The sequence below is a fragment of the Macaca nemestrina genome, chromosome 9 (assembly GCF_043159975.1).
Source record: "Macaca nemestrina isolate mMacNem1 chromosome 9, mMacNem.hap1, whole genome shotgun sequence".
Classification (NCBI taxonomy): Eukaryota; Metazoa; Chordata; class Mammalia; order Primates; family Cercopithecidae; genus Macaca; species Macaca nemestrina.
Window position 1 is genome coordinate 34164854 of NC_092133.1, and position 17717 is coordinate 34182570.

The 17717-nt window shown below is 44.2% G+C and overlaps 1 non-coding gene and 1 pseudogene across 1 annotated transcript; both read right to left on the bottom strand.

The window, feature by feature from the left end:
- LOC105478415 (survival of motor neuron-related-splicing factor 30 pseudogene) lies at positions 1 to 8774 on the bottom strand (annotated as a pseudogene).
- On the bottom strand, positions 3593 to 3692 carry LOC112426060 (small nucleolar RNA U13). The gene has a single exon (XR_003017325.2). It is a non-coding gene; the product is annotated as a small nucleolar RNA U13 (small nucleolar RNA).
- Positions 8775 to 17717: the final 8943 nt, after the last annotated feature.

Below are 17717 nucleotides of genomic sequence, written 5' to 3' on the forward strand. Positions count from 1 at the left end.
GTATATTCTTTACCAGATTCACTAATTGCTATAATTTTGCCCCATTGGATCTATCATCTATCAATCCATATATGTGCATACACATATTTTTTTCTGAACTATTTGTGCCCCCTTTATCCATAAATATGTCAGTATTTCCTAAGACCAAGGATTTTTTTTAATTTTAAAAACACTTTATTTAATAAAAGTTAAACATACAAAACTGAAATAATATACATCCTAAAAATTACCTTCTTCCATTAATAGGAAGACCCTTTTCTATGCATGTATCTGGCTTAAACTCAACTCAGGATAATTGTGATGTTCACTTACACCAACAAATGCAGACAACTTGATCTAATTAACAAAAATTACAAACAGCTAAATGAACTTAATATACAGGGAAATTATGGTCAGATTAATGCACAAGAAATACAAGAATTTTTTAATGACGAAACAGTCAGTACTCTTGTTCATTAATTTAGCCTTGTGTTTTTACAAAAATAGTATCTACACTGTATACAGGGCTATACAGCAGCTTTTTGTTTTCCCATATAAACATTACACATCCAAAACATGGTACCACTGCCGTAAATGAAAAAAACAAAAAACAGGAAAAAAGCAAACATACAAAACACAAAAACACCTTAGAAAAGGGAGCTCATTCTAAGGTTTCTTACATAAAACTAAGAGTACATAAAAATAAAACAGATCAATTTTAGAGATGGCCTGATAGGCCTAGGAAACAAGTTTTTGAGGAAAAACCTCAAAACAAACTTTGCCATTTACAAGTTAACCTATCTTTAGGCTTAACTGAACAACAGCCAAGTTTTAAAGTTGAAAATAAGAAAAATGAAAGGATCTCTTTAGCAGGTTGGTGTTTTTGCCTTGGTGTTCCAATGAATTGCTAGAGTATGTGTCAAGTTCAAAGCATCTGAAAATTTCAAGTTACAGCTTACAAAAAGTACATACCATAGGTTAAGTAGGCGCCTGATATTAGGAAGATGAATAATTCATCTAAGTGCTGTATGAAACAGCATCTACAAAAGTTGCTTTATTCAACAAACTTTGAGGGAACCGTGGTACTGATAACGAGAAAAGTTAAACAAATAGCAGTTATCAAATGCAATTTCTTCACGTTTCATTCTAGTGAAGTCAACCAATGACGACAATGGTATCTTGCTTACTCATCTAACAAATAATTTACCTTTAGAAAAATATAAGGATAAAAAGGTAAATGTAAAGCCCTGCAGAGATGAAATCCAACAGTTTTTCTGATTATTGAGGCATCAAATGCCTGACATTATATATAGAGGTATCTTGATATTGTGTCATAGGTTTATCGGCAATTCCACAAGTTCCTACTCCAACTTTGCCAGTCACACTCTCAGGTGAAGCAAAAATACTCCTCTTTGCCTGGTCTTTTTTGCTTTTGGAATAGGCTCTGTTGTTGAATTATTGCCATTTCACTTTCTGGTCCTCTCTTTCCTGCTCAAGTTCTTTTATTCTCTGAGCTTTTTTCAAAGCCTTCTTCTTTTTATATTCATGCTGCTGGGCAATCATTTCTTTTTTTGACACAGGTTTGTTACCACTGTCCTCCTTTGCCTTCCTTCCTTCTTCTACAGGCTTGAGGTTCAACAGTGAAGTCACTTCAGCATTGCCATAACCAGCAAAAGTGAGTGCAGCGGTGCCATTTTCTTCATCTATCTCTTCAATCTCCGCTTCATAACACTATCCATCTTCACTCCAGATTGCCATACACTTGTCTCCTACTTTCCATGAATGAGTAGGTTGAGTAGAAGCAAAACTGTCTGAACTTGCAAGCATCTCAGAAGGTTGAGTTGACAGAAGGTCTTTGGTTAGTTCTATAACTTCTTGTAAATCTTTCTTCAAGTTTAGCAAATCTTCATTTTCTCCATTTCCAGATAATGCAGCTTCAACTTGCTGGAGCTGAGCTTTGTAGCTTGCCAGCTGCTTTGCTAAATCCTCTGACATCTTGTGTGGGGCTGGGGGCGGGGCGGTGGGAAGGGGTCAGGGCAAATGAGCCCAGTGGTAGTGGCGGCCGCGGCAGCAGCAGTAGCAGGAAAATCTCCATGACAACAACAAGGCGACTCGGTCTGAAAAGGCAAGATTTTCTCTTACGTAACCCCAACATGTGTATGGAAATCAGGGAATTTGTAACATTGATACGAAATGCTTATCTGAGCTATAGTTTATATTTAAATTTCACCAATTGCTCCAATAATGTCCTTCATAGCTGTTTTTTTTTTCTGATCCAGCATCCAATTAATGATCACACTTTGCATTTACTGTTCATATCTCTTAAGTCTTCTTTCATTTAGATCAGGTTCTCAGCCTTCCCTTACCTTTCATGAATTTGATTTTTTTGTTTTTAGATTACAGGCCAGTTGTTAGGTAGTATGTCCTTCAGTTTGGTTTGTTTGATGCTGCCTCATAATTAGGTTAAGGTTATACAGTTTTGGCAGGTGTACCATAGAAATGATATGGAGTCCTTTTCAAGGCAGTGAGGTCAGTGCATCTCTTTATTGGTATTGTTAACTGTGGTTAAATGGTTATGGTTGTGTTCATCAGATTAACTCACTGTGGAGTTACTAATTTTCCCTTTGTAATCAACAAGTTATTTTCATGGAGGTGCTCGGAATCTTTGTACATATACTCTTCTTTATCAAACTTCTACCCACTAGTTTTAGCATCCATTGATAATTCTTGTCTAAATCATGGTTGCACAAAGATGATATTCTGACTTCATCATTTCTACTATAAGAGAGAGCTATCCTTTCTCCTTCATTTATTTATATTTGTATGAACTCATAGATTATTTTATTCTATGGCTATTCTATAGTGATATTACCACTGTAATATTGTCATATAATACCACTGTAATGATAATAAAGAATTACCATTATTTATTCTGATGTTCAAATAGTCCCAGATTTGGCCAATGGGGGTCCCTTCTGATTCCTGTGTTCTTTTTTCATATCTCCATTTTTTAAAAAGCACTTCCTTGCTTTCTGGCACAATATGATATTCTAAGCTTATCTTGTACTTTCCCCCTCTCAGCCCTAGAATTAGCCATTTCTCCAAGGAGCCCTAGTTTTTTTTTTTTTTTTTTCAGTACAAAATGGTATTTAGAAACCAAGATTCGAGTGCCAGGTGTACTCAATGCTACCATAGTGTCCACTTCTAAGCCCTTTAGCCCACAGAGCTAAGAAATATACATATCTTAATTTCTACATCTGTATACACACGCACACACACATACACACAAAATCATGGATTCATATAGATACCTCTAGTTCCAACTCGACACCACAAAATTCATTTTAGTCCTCCCTTTCTCCATATTTATAACTCTCTCCAACAGCAAGAACTAGCTTCCAATATTCTCAGTACATTTACTCATTTGCCCAGCTCTACAGCACACAAAAGGTATTTCAGAACCACTAACCCATATCACTACAGAAAAAAAATCCTTCTAACTAGAATTAAATATTTGTTGGGCTTGTTTGTTTGGTTTTATCCTCCCTTCAGCATCTTAATATTATTTGTTTGCAATAGAGTTAATTAAAATAGAGCTAAGTTCATTTCTTTTTTTCATGTCAGGTAATGTGCTGATGTCTTAGGGTTTGCAGGAGGCACATCTCACATGTGTGTGAAAACCCAGTCATCAAGATGATGAGCTACAAAAGGATGCATTGGTTTCTATTTGTATTCCATTTTAAGTTTCTTCCCCCTTCTCATACTTGTTGGGTTTTTTTTTTTTTTTTTTTTTGTAATGGAGCTTGTGGATTTTGTGGATGGGCTTCACCAGGTCTGTAAACCCCTGGGAGTTTTATGCAAAATATTGAATATGTCTGCATTTGGAGGAAGGGGAGAGAATCCATAACTTCATAAGATTCTTAAAATGGTCTTTAACCTCACAATTTGGGAGAGCAATAGAGAAGAGCAGGAATCCAGGGACCTCTAAGAGGCTTCCTACTAGTGGGGTAGGAAGTTCTGCCAGACTGTGAGTCTCTCAGGACAGACAGAATCTTCTTTATCTTATATCTCCACTGCTGAGCATAAACATAAACGCAGAGGGAACAGACACCAAAGGAAAATAAAAGAGAAATGTGGGAGCAAATCTGTACCTTGAAGCCAACTCAGGATTGCTCTTTCTTTCTAAGCATTTCCCCACCAGTGACATCAGCTCAGACATCTCAGATTCTGGGCCTCCCAGGGCATGCCTAGAATCACACCATGGTGGAGACACAGCCTGGACATCTGTCTATAGGTGTACATAGAAAAATAAACTAGGCTGGGCACGGTTTCTCACGCCTGTAATCCCAGCATTTTGGGAGGCCGAGGCAGGTGGATCACAATGTCAGGAGTTCAAGACAAGCTTAGCCAAGACCTGTCTCTACTAAAAATGTAAAAAAACTAGCTGGGCGTGGTGGTGGGTGCCTGTAATTCCAGCTACTGAGGAGGCTGAGGCGGAGAATTGCTTGAACCTCAGAGGGGGAGTTGCAGTGAGCCGAGATCACGCCACCACACTCTAGCTAGGGCACAGAGCAAGACTCCGTCTCAAAAAAAAAAAAAAAAAAAAAAAAAAAGAAAAAGAAAAAAAGAAAAGGAAAGAAAAGAAAAATAAACTAGGCTGGGCGTGCGGTGGCTCACACCTGTAATCCCGGCACTTTGGGAGGCCGAGGCGGGCGGAGCCTCTGAGGTCGGGAGTTTGAGACCAGCCTGACCAATGTAGTAAAACTCTGTCCCTACTAAAACTACAAAAATTAGCCAGGCGTGGTGGCATGCACCTATAATCCCAGCTACTTGGGAGGCTGAGGCTGGAGAATCTCTTGAACCTGGGAGGCAGAGGTTGCAGTGAGCTGAGATCATGCCACTGCACTCCAGGCTGGGCGACAGAGTAAGACTCTGTCTCAAAAAAAAAAAAGAAAGAAAGAAAAAGAAACTAGAAGAAAAACCCCAGTTCGTTGCAGAGATACTGATCCAATGCTCTGATTTACTCCCTGCACAGGTTTCTTTTGGCTGCAAGGCCCCTGCCAAATTGGAGAACAAGAGCAATTATACCTGAATAGAAAAGCCAGGAGTCATGAAGAATTAGTCCCCTGCAGGCACTAACTGAAAGCTTTCCCTGGGTATGGTGGGAGGTAGGGACCCCCGCTGACATCTAAAACAAAATGTTTCATTGAAGGGTGGCACTGCTCCTCGGGGAGTTTCTGCTGCTAGAGAGGGGCCTAGGAAGGCAAACAATAAGGTGAGGGACTCTTGGTCAAGGTCTATTCTCCCTGGATTGCATCCTTTAAATAGTATGTTCCACTAAGCACAGGCAAAGACAGAAGAAGATGCAGTCCCTGCCACAGGACTGAAAGAATGTTTAGAAAATCAAGTGTGAGCAAAAGCCAAATTGTACAACACAAACCGAGCCCACACTAGCTGAGTGATCTGTGGGGTGGGGTAAATCAGAGGAAGCTCCCAGAGGAAGGAGGGGTATGAATTTTGAAGAAGAGTTGAGCCTGAAAAAAGAGAGGTGAGACAAGGGCATTCCATCTGGCAGTGATGGCTCAAGGAAGAAGCAGAGGTGTGGAGAAGAGGCGGCTTGACCCTGAGAGCAGAAAAGGGAGGTTTTGCTTCAAAGAACAGTTTGGAGGGGGCTGGAGTCCTGTGCCTGTAAGATGCATTGTTCTTCAGGAGGAACAATGTGGTAAAAACAGTGTTTGAGGAAGAGACCGTGTGTGGGGCTGGCTTGAGGAGTAAAGAGGATGGCAAGGAGTTACTGACGTCCCCTAGCACCAGGGATGGAAAAATTTACCTGGCTGGACAGGTGACTGTGGGACCACGTATTAATTCTGTCTGCTAACAGTAAATGAAAGATGAAAGTAAGAATTTACACTTTATAATATTCTGTGCACTTATATTGCATTTTCACATGTAGCATTTTTACAAGCAACAACTGAATTCTAATTCTTGCACATCTATTATGCGCTGATCTTTGTGAGTAGCTGCTCAGGTGAGCCTCACCACCACCCTCGCGGGAAACATAAAGGAAGCCGTGCACTATCACTTGATACCGTGTGTTCTAAATTTGCTCAAATGTGAGCCTCATGAGAACCCTATGAGTCAGATGTGGCAGGAATTCTTATTGCTGTTTTATAGATGAGAAAAGTGATGTTGAGAAAGGTTAAGGCACTTGCTCACAGTCATATAGCCAAGGACTGTCAGCAGGCCCTTTTGGACTCATACTAAGATCTTAATAGCTTACTTCCACTTTGACTTCACATGCACAGTGTTAACAGTGACCTCCATGTTTTGTAATGCCATTCTGGCCTAGGTCTGCTGCTCACTTGAGCTAAACACTCTCAATTCCTGGCATTGATTTACCAAAGGTTAGTAATTCAGCTTGTTGAGGGTCTGAAGGTCACATTATTTCTTCATGCCAGGGCTGGGTCTCAGGAAAGCAAACAAAATGCTGATGGTCACTTGGAATTGAGCAAGCAAGGAGGCTATCCCTGGGGAGACATCTTCCTCAGCCCTGTCTGCCACATACTCCTGCCAGCCGCTGGGAATCTGCTTCCACTGCCCAGCCGCCTCCAGCCATCAGCTGCCGGAAGGCAGCCAAGGATACGGGGGGAATGAACGCTGCTTCTTAGCTTCCAGCGAAGATCAGACACTGTATCTGTTCATATCACATTAATGGCTTGACAAGGCTTCTACCTAAGAACAGGACATCAAAACAGGCTCTGGAGCAAGGAATCAGATTAGGGACTTGGGTCAATGTCATGTCTCACAGGTGTTCTCACACGGATGACTACATCCTTCCCTGGGTCCTTGCAGGGTAAGCACATCCCCTCGAAATAGCAGCAGCTCTAAACATGAAATTCTTCCTGGAGGATTTTCTTACTCTTGAGTTCTATTCTACCAAATTTTTTGAGCACTTACTGTCAGGCATTCAGAATGTGAGCAATGACAATAAATAACCTACACTTTTGCACTTACAATATGCTGGGCCCCATTGATTCTCAAAACAGCCCTGGGAGTTAGCTATAAAAATGCCCCCATCTTACAGATGAGGAAGTTGAGACTCAGAAAGGCAAAAAACAGGACTGAACTCACCCAGCAAGAACATGACAGACCAGCGTTCCAACCCAGGATTCCAAAGGGAGTGTGGCTCGCCAGTGCCCCGCAGGGTCCCTAAGAAGTGAGAAGCAGTCCCGCCTGCAGAAGCCCAGGTGCCAGGGGTGAGACTGATTTGTAAAGAGATCATGAGACCTAAGTGCTCTAATAGAGGCACGAGGAAAGTTGTTTCCATTCTCTTTCTGCCTGTTCCTGGAGCAGTGCTCGTGGGACGGGACCCAGGACCTTTGGAAATGTAAAGTGTAATACTTAGGTTTCTGTGATTGGTCACTTCTTTGCTAGCGGTCAGAGCGTCAGGAGGCCAGTGAGGAGTGGCCGGTTTGGAGGGTCCTTGTGTTTACATGACAGCCCAGGGCTGTCATATCCATTGTGTTGTGTGATCCCATCCTGCTGCACTTGCTGGTCCCTCTGTGAGGAACATGAGGAACGATTTTCCCCAGATACCACCTGGCTCACTCTCTTTATCTTTTATGTATTTTATTTTTAGACAGATACATTTTTTGAGACAGGGTCTCACTCTGTTGCCCAGGCTGGAGTGCAGTGGCACAATCTTGGCTCACTGCAACCTCCACCTCCCGAGTTCAAGCAGTTCTCATGCCTCAGCCCCCTGAGTAGCTGGGACCACGGGTGCGCACCACCACGTCTGGCTAATTTTTGCATTATTTGTAGAGACAGGGTTTCGCCATGTTGGGCAGGCCAGTCTCGAACTCCTGACCTTGAGTGATCCACCCGCCTCCCAAAGTGCTGAGATTACAGGCAAGAGCCACTGCACCTGGTCTATTTATACATTTTTTTTTTTTTTTTTTTTTTTTTTTTTTTTTTTGAGACAGCGTCTCGCTCTGTCACCCAGGCTGGAGTGTAGTGGCCTGATCTGGGCTCACTGGAGCCTCCGCCTGTTGGGTTCAAGCAATTCTCCTGCCTCAGCCTCCTGAGTAGCTGGGATTACAGGTGTGTGCCACCACGCCTGGCTAATTTTTGTATTTTTAGTAGAGATGGGTTTCAGCATGTTGGTCAGGCTGGTCTCAAACTCCTGACCTCATGATCCACCTGCCTTGGCCTCCCAAAGTGCTGGGATTATAGGTGTGAGCCACAGCGGCCGGCCTATACATATTTTTTGAGAAAGAGTGTTGCTTTGTCACCTAGGCTGGAGCACAATGATGAAATTACAGGTCACTGCAGCCTCGACTGCCCTGGCTCAAGTGATCCTCCTACCTCAGCCTCCCAAGTAGCTGGGACTACAGGTGCAAACATCATGCCCAGCTACTTTTTTAAAAAATGTTTTGTAGAAATGAGGTCTCCTTATGTTGCCCAGGCTGGTCTCAAGCTCCTAGACTTAAGTGATCTTCCTGCCTTGGTCTCCCAAAGTGCTGGGATTACAGGCATGAGCTACTGAGCTTGGCCTGGCTCATTCGCTCACTTCTTCCTGGTCTTGGTTTCGGTTTCACCTCCCCAGAGAGATCTTCCCCAAATTCCTTATCTAAAATAGCCTCCCCTACCCTACTATCCCTTTCACTCCGCTTTATTTCTCTTATTGCACTTACCACTGTCCGAAGTTTTTTTCTATCATCCATCTCTCCCAAATGAGCACTGGGACTCTTTTTCTCTCTTGGTCACTGCTTTATCCTCAGTACCGAGAACAAGATCTGAAACACAATAGGCACTTAATAAGTAATTTGTTGAGCAAGTAAATCAACTTAAGCCTTAAAACAATGCTGCAAGGTAGGTGTCTTTAAAATTGTGAAGCTCATGGCCATTTGGTAAGGAAGGAAGCAGGCCTAGAGTCATGTGGCAGGTCCAGGTCCCACAGTGCACACCCATTAGCCCGGGTACATGCCCGGGTCCCCCTTTTTCCCACCAGTCTCTTTGCCCAACACTGTATTCCTCTCCTCCCATGACTCAAATACTCCATAGTTCTGTGGTCCAGAGACTTAGTTCATTGTAGAAAGGAAAGAAACCCAACAATACCCGGGAGAGCCATTTATAATCTCTGGGCAGGGCAGGGTCATGTCCTCTGATGCACAACACAGCATCAGTGTCACCAGCTCTCCGAGGACCTCCCTGCCAGTTGCTGCCTGGTGTCCAGTTGCAGTGCAGTGGGCTGAGCCCAGATCACCCTCCAGGTGGCAAGAGCAGCTCAACCTCATGCTTTGCAATGAATACCTGCTTCCCCCTACCCCTTCAGGCCTTTCATGGGGATTCCTGGAACAGCGTGCCAGAATGCCTGTCTCACAGACTAATGAAGAGTGAAAGAAATCGCAGATGCACACCCTGTGGGGGCAGCAGGCTGCTCCCAGCACTGCAAAGACGGAGTACTGGGTAAAGACCCCCTCCTGGGTTCCTTCCCACGTAAGTGTTCAGGGTTGTGCTTGGCAGAGGCCACACAGAGGAAATAGTAAGGAAGGGGACAAGAGTACGGGACTGCAGGGGTGTGTGAGTGTGTTGAGGAAAGGCTCAGAGCATACTCATTCACTCAAACAAGCAAACAAACATGGGGTCTCAGAATGGAAATAAATATCAAAGCAGTTGGGAGATGTGGGCTTGTGTCAAAGTCCACCTCTTATAAAAGGTATGGTGTGACTTAGGGGTTACTTCCTTTGTTAAATGGGGATAATAAAATAACATCTACTCAGCTGGTTTAAGAGTCAAATCCAGGTTGGGTGTGGTGGCTCACACCTGTAATCCCAGCACTTTGGGAGGCCGAGGTAGGTGAATTACTTGAGGCCAGGGGTTTGAGACCAGCCTGGCCAACATGTTGAAACACTGTTTCTACTAAAAATACAAAGATTAGCCGGGCATAGTGGTGAATGCCTGCAGTCCCAGCTACTCGGGAGGCTGAGGCAGGAGAATCATTTGAATACGGGAAGCAGAGGTTGCAGTGAGCTGCGATTGTGCCACTGCACTCCAGACTCCAGCCTGGGTGACAGAGCAAGGCTCTGTCTCAAAAAAAAAAAAAAAAAAGAATAATGATACATAGAAATTATAATGAATATAATCAAAATGTAAAAAGCTAAAGAAGAAAATAAAAATCTATAGTTCCACTACTTATAATCACTGTTATTATTTTGTATATTCTCTTTTTTTTTCCTTTTTTTTTGAGATGGAGTCTCACGCTGTCGCCCAGGCTGGAGTGCAGTGGCACAATGTCGGCTCACTGCAACCTTCACTTCCCGGATTCAAGTGATTCTCCTGCCTCAGCCTCCCAAGTAGCTGGGACTACAGGCATGCACCACTGTGCCCAGCAAATATTTTCTTTTTTTTTTTTAGAGATGGGGTTTAACCATGTTGGTTAGGCTGGTCTCGAACTCCTGACCTCGTGATCAGCCTGTCTCGGCCTCCCAAAGTGCTGGGATTACAGGCGTGAGCCACCACACCCGGCCCCTGTATAGCCTCTTTCATCATTTATCCAAAGCACATGTATGTAAATATATATTATATATGCATGTGCCCCCTCACCATAAGGCTGGATTACATGGATTGTACCTGTAAGGCTTCTGATAATTTTTATCATTAATATCATTAGAGTAGTAACCTCAGTCTACACTGGAACTTTATCATTGCTCTGGAAAGTAAGAAGTTTTGGAAACTTATTGTTAATAACTCCTCTGTCCTTCAGTTTAAGAAATATAGGCGGGGCGCGGTGGCTTACGCCTGTAATCTCAGCACTTTGGGAGGCCGAGGCGGGCGGATCGTGAGGTCAGGAGATCAAAACTATCCTGGCTAACACGGTGAAACCCCGTCTCTACTAAACATACAAAAAATGTGGCCGGGCGCAGTGGCTCAAGCCTGTAATCCCAGCACTTTGGGAGGCCGAGACGGGTGGATCACTAGGTCAGGAGATCGAGACCATCCTGGCTAACACGGTGAAACCCCGTCTCTACTAAAAAATACAAAAACCTAGCCGGGCGAGGTGGCGGGCGCCTGTAGTCCCAGCTACTCAGGAGGCTGAGACAGGAGAATGGCCCGAACCCGGGAGGCGGAGCTTGCAGTGAGCTGAGATCAGGCCACTACACTCCAGCCTGGGCGACAGAGCGAGACTCCGTCTCAAAAAAAAAAAAAAAAAAAAAAAAAATTAGCCGGGCCTGGTGGCGGGCGCCTATAGTCCCCCCTACTCAGGAGGCTGAGGCAGGAGAATGGCATGAACCCGGGAGGTGGAGCTTGCAGTGAGCCGAGATTGCGTCACTGCACTCCAGCCTGGGTGACAGAGCGAGACTCCATCTCAAAAAAAAAAAAAAAAGAAAAGAAATATGTAGTTGTCTGCAACATGGCACACTGGGAAAAAGGAGATCGGCACTCTTTTCCTGTTTGCCAATAAAGAGCTGCGAATACTCTGGCGAGAAGCCTCCACATCTCAGTTTCCCTATCTGTGAAATGAGGTAATAGCCCACCCCTTGAGGCTCAGATGGGATCATGCATGGGAAAGTATCTAGAAAAAGCGCCAATCACCCACAGATGGTAGGAAATACTGTTGTATCCACCTCCATATAGGTAGGAGCAGCCAGGGATTAATCCCATCCCATTTAGCAAGTTCTAACAAGTTAAGGCAAAGGCTACCTTGAGAGAGTGTGCTAGTTACTAAGATGCTAACATACACTTCCCCTTGCCTCCAGCACTTAGTCACGGGTCATTCCCATCTAAACCAGAGCTAAAGTGGCCCGCGATGTGGTTTACACTTATTTCAAGAGTTGGGGAAAATGGTATAACTCCCAGATCAAAAGTCTCATCCCTGAGGAGTCAGAGCCACGGCCTCTCTGGGCCATCTGTTCCTGTTTTCTCAGAGTGAGCTCTGGCTTCTTCTGCAGCTGGGTCAAGAAGAAGCTTGTTGGCTGGGCACAGAGGCTCATGCCTGCAATCCCAGTACTTTGGGAGGCCGAGGCAAGTGCATCACTTGAGCTGAGGAGTTCCAGACTAGCCTGGGCAACATAAAATACAAAAAATACATAAAAATAGCGAGGCGTTGCCATAGCACATGCCTGTAGTCCCAGCTACTCAGGAGGCTGAGGTGGGAGGATCACTTGGGCCCCAGCGTTCGAGACTGCAGTGAGCTGTGATCATGCATGCCACTGCACTCTAGCCTGAGCAACAGAGCAAGACCTGGTTATCAAAAAAAAAAAAAAAAAAAGAGAGAAGATAAAAAGAGGCTTATTAAACATGAAGATTCCAAGGGCCCCAGCACAGGGTCAAAGTCCAAAAGGGGTGGGGCTCAGGAATGTGCACAATTAGTAGCTCCCCATCCCAGGGATTCTGATTCACTCAGAAAGCCTGAGAACTTCGGATTCAGTCCAACCTCTGATTTACAACAGGGAAAGTGAGGCTCAAGTTTACAAAGCCATGAGTGCCCAAGTCAGAGACACAGAACCAGAACTCAGTTTATTTCTCAAACTCTCTCCTTTCTTTCTGTATCCTTCTTTCTCCTCACCTGCCTTTTCTCCTTCCTCCATCCCTTCCTTCCTTTCTTTCTCTCTTTATCTTCAGAACATAGACTTTTTTCTTACCACAATACAGTCAGCACAGAGGTTCCAGGTCGTTGGACAGTTCTGCTCCACATGGTTATAATTCAGATGTCTTATTTGTATTTAAATATATTCTAGTTTTTTTTCTTTTAAAGTCATAACTATTAAAAATCAGCAAGGCTGGGCATGGTGGCTCACACCTGTAATCCCAGCACTTTGGGAGGCAGAGGCAGGTGGATCACCTGAGGTCAGGAGGTCACAACCAGCCTGGCGAACATGGTGAAACCCTGTTTCTACTAAAAATACAAAAAATTAGCTGGGCATGGTGGCAGGTGCCTGTAATCCCACCTACTTGGGAGGCTGAGGCAGGAGAATTGCTTGAACCTGGGAGGCGGAGGTTGCAGTGAGCTGAGATTGCGCCATTGCACTCCAGCCTGGGCAACAGAGTGAGACTGTCTCAAAAAAAAAGTCAGCAACGAGGAAAGACAATTTGAAATATAATAATGAGAAGCCATAATTGTTTCATATACCAGCTGAAGCTAAGACATGTCAAGAGAGAAACAGCTCAGAATGTGAGGGTTCATCGAAAGGAATTTTATTTATTTTCTTTTTTATATATATTTGTATATTAATAATATATTAATATATATATTATTTTTGGAGAAAGGGTTTTTCTCTGTCACCAAGGCTGGAATGTAGTGGCGCAATCTCAGCTCACTGCAACCTCTGCCTCCTGGGTTCAAGCCGTTCTTGTGCCTCAGCCTCCCGAGTAGCTGGGACTACAGGCATGCACTACCACACCTGGCTATTTTCTTGTATTTTTTGTAGAGATGGGGTTTCACCATGTTGGCCGGGCTGATTTTGAACTCCTGACCTCAAGTGATCCGCCTGCCTCAGCCTCCCAAAGTGCTGGGATTACAGGCATGAGCCACCCCATCCACCTGGAAAGGAATTTTATTCATTTGTTCACGCATACAAGCGTTCATTTATTCATCAAACTATCACCAAACATCTAGCAGCTGTGGTGCTGTGAATACAACAGCACGTACGCCAGGGCCCTACCTTTGACTGAAGTCACAACATCACTCTGGCTGAAAAAACTGAAACCATGAGTTAGTAAGGCATTGCTGGGGCCACAGGGGCCAGCAGCAGCCCCAGGGGAAAGAGAACACGGCCCCGCCCCACCATGTTAGCCCATCTGACGGTGACCCTCAGTCTCATCTTCCCTGACATTTGGATCTGCGGTCCAGACATCACATCATGTTTCTATTTGCAGACTGGGCATGTTCTTGCTTTGAAAGTAAAATCCAGAGTGGGGAAGGACGAAGACTTTTCTTCCCTCCCCGAGCCTCATTCCCCAGCATGCTGGGAATACCAGGGAGTTGATACAAGGTATCCCTCAACAGACTGCAGGCTGAGTAGGCCATGGAAAGCCAATAAATGTCATCTCTCTGGTCTTTAATAAGGTTTTCAGTGGGTTCTCACTTAAGTACTCCTTGAGGAACTTGAAAAATCTGGCTGAGCCGGGCGTGGTGGCTCACGCCTGTAATCCCAGCACTTTGGGAGCCGGAGACGGGCAGATCACAAGGTCAGGAGTTCGAGACCAGCCTGGCCAACATGGTGAAACCCCATCTCTACTAAAAATACAAAAAATTAGCCGGGTGGGGTGGCAGGTGCCTGTAATCCCAGCTACTCGGGAGGCTGAGGCAGGAGAATCACTCGAACCTCGGAGGCGGAGCTTGCAGTGAGCCGAGACTGCACCACTGCACTCCAGCCTGGGCAACAGAGCAAGACTCTGTCAAAAACAAACAAACAAACAAAAGATCCGGCTGAGTGTGAAAGTTTTATTAAGCAGGAAGTTGTGAACATTGGTGGTGCCATTTAGCACACCCCAAAATCATTCTTGACATTAATTTGCTTTGTTCTAGGTGGTCTTTTAGCTATCCTCATCTCTTTTCTCATCTCAATGACCCTTTAGAATCATATACTGTCCTTCAAAGGGACTTCTACAGCTTTGAGCAGGGTTGTAAACTGGGACTTGCGTAAAAACTGGGGTCAAGGAAGGTAAAACAAAATGAGTTAAGAAAACAAAGGCCACTTTATGTTCAAACTTAAATGTCTAAAACATAAAACCATTCTTAAATACATGCTAGTTGGGTATGTGGAGAATAAAATTTCCTTTTGAAAACAGACTTTGTCTTCTACGCTCAGTTCATTTGTACACCATAGCCAAGGCGTGGTCTTGGCAAAGGGAACTGCACCGCTACGCCAGATCAAGGAGCAGGAATTGCCTGGTGGGTTCACAGTGGGGAAAAGTCTCGGTGGCCTCTGTCCTCTGACAGTCAGCTCCACAAGCTCACAGCTATCCTCCGCAAGAGGCAGAAAAAAGAACTGAGAAAATAAGAGCTATCTGTATTTACAGCCACTGTTTGCTGTGTGTCTTTTAAGTGCAGAACACTCTGTGAAGAGGTTTTCATCATTCTCTCACTTGATTTCCCCCAAATTATGCAAGGGATACGTGATCATTCCCTACCTCAAAGATAATCTTGCTGTGGTTACCCAGCTAAGGTGGGATTAAACTCGGCCCTCTCCCAACAAGCTCCAAAGCCTAAATCTTTTTCTTTTAAACCTCATCATAGAGAAGATAAATAGTAAGTACCCGTGCTGGTGATGGCATGAGCATGTCTCATGGTTTCCTACATTTATTAGTATTTTTTTTGAGATAGGGTCTTGCTCTCTTGCCCAGGCTGGAGTGCAATGGTACAATCATGGCTCACTACAGCCTCGGCCTCCTGGGCTCAGTCAATCCTCCTGCCTCAGCCTCCTGAGTAGCTGGGACTATAGGCGTGTGCCACCACAACTGGCTATTTTTTAAAAAAATTTTTATAGAGATAGGGTTTTGTCTTGTTGCCCAGGCTAGTCTTAAATTCCTTGGCTCCAGTGATCCTCTCACCTTGCCTTCCCATAGTGCTGGGATTACGAGTGTGAGCCACTATGCCTGGCCTTATTCGTATATTTTGTCATTGAAAAATTATTTATTTTTTAAAATATACAAGTAGTACATGTTTAATACATTCTTATAAATGCAAAATAATTCAGAGTGAACAGAATGAAAAGTAAGAATTCTCCTTGACATTCCCTATAATTGCAAGTATACATGTAATGAAAAGTATATTGGAGGAAAAAAAAATATTTTTTTGAGACAGAGTCTTACTCTGTTGTCAAGGCAGCAGAACAGTGGTGTGATCTTGACTCACTCCAACCTCCATCTCCTGGGCTCAAGTGATCCTCCTGCCTTCCGAGTAGCTGGGACTACAGGCGTGTGCCACCATGCCTGACTAATTTTTTTGTATTTTGGATAGAGATGGGGTTTCACCATATTGCCCAGGGGCTGGTCTTGGACTCCTGACCTCAACTGATCTGTGGCCTGGAGGAAAATTTTTTTTTTTTTTTAGATGGAGGCTCAATCTTTTGCCCAGGCTGGAGTGAAGTGCTGTGATCACAGCTCACTGTAGCCTCGAACGCTCAACTTCAAGTGATCCTCACATCTCAGCCTCCCAAATAGCTGGGACTATAGGTGTGTGCCACCAGGCCCAGCTAATTTTTGTATTTTTTCTAGAGTCAGGGTTTCTCCATGTTGCCCAGGTTAGTCTCGAACTCCTGAGCTCAAGCAATCCTACCCACTTCAGCCTCCCAAAGTGCCAGGATTACAGGCATGAACCACTGCACCTGGCCTATCAAAATAATTTTTAAAAGGAGGAAAGTTCCTACAGTCTAATGAAACGATGGGGAGTAATTTAGAATATTACTTTTTGGTCTTGTTCCTGCACAGGTGTTTGTTGTGTGATAACACACCAGATGCATTTTGTATCCTGCTTTCCTCCAATTATGTTGTGAACCCCTTTCATGTCATCTGTCTGGTCTTCTTACCCCTCTGAGTTAATGGCTGGGCAATGGAGTTAATCGAGATCCAGAGTTTGTTTAATCTTTTCCCTTTTGCTGAACTTTTTTTTTTTCACTTTTCTTTTTGAGACAGAGTCTTGCTCTGTCGCCCAGGCTGGAGTGCAGTGGTGCGAACTTGACTCATTGCAACCTCCGTCTGCCAGCTTCAAGTGATTCTCCTGCCTCAGCCCCTCAAGTAGCTGGGACTATAGGCATGCACCACCATGCCTGGCTAATGTTTGCATTTTTAGCAGAGACGGGGTTTCATCATCTTGGCCAGCCTGGTCTTGAACTACTGACTTCAGGCGATCTGCCCGCCTTGCCTCCCTGGGATTACAGGTGTGAGCCACCACACCTCCCTTTCGCTGAACATTTAGATTGTTTCTGATTATTTGCTATTATCAAATAATTGCAAATTATTTGATAAGTTGTGATTAAGTTCTCCATGCATTTTATTTCTTTTCCCTGGTTTGGATTTTTTCCCTAGCATTCCCACAAGTGGAATTACTGGGTCAAAGGGTGTGAACATTCTTAAGGCTCTTGATCCACAGTTGTCAGACTGTTTTACAAAAAGATTGAACCAATTTTCATTATTTGGAAGCTTGCTACTTTCATGTGAAAAGTTCTGGGGCAAGACTTTGTTTAAGGCTTCTTCTGCAGCTGCTGCTTAGCTGAAATAATTGCATTTTACTTTTGCTGTTTCACAAGGCCCCTTTCAAAGTCTGTTGACAATGTCTGACCATCTGATTACTGGGTGGAAGATTTATATTGGTCTCCCTGTCTCTAGGCTCTTCCTGCCTTCAATCTGTTTTGCACCCGGCAGCCAGATGAATTCCTTCGGAAACATCACTTGCCTCATGTCACTCCCCTGCTCAGAGACTCGTAGTGGCTATTCCTCAAGTCCAAACTCCTCTACTAGGCCTTAAAGACCCTCTGTAATAGGCTCACCCGCTTTCCAATTCAATCTCATCTCCTGCTGCCCTCAGCAGAAACCTTCAGCGACTTCCCTCTAAGTCCCCACATTATGCCCCATCTGTGTTCTCTTTTGCTTATTTTTTCATCCACCTGGAAAGCTCCTCCTTCCTTTCTAGTTAGTCCAAATTTTCTGCTTTCAGGGTGGTTCAGTCCCACCCAGTCAGTGTGAGAATTCTGCAAACAGTAGCCAGGGAAAGCAGAAAAAGACTTGGAATCAGA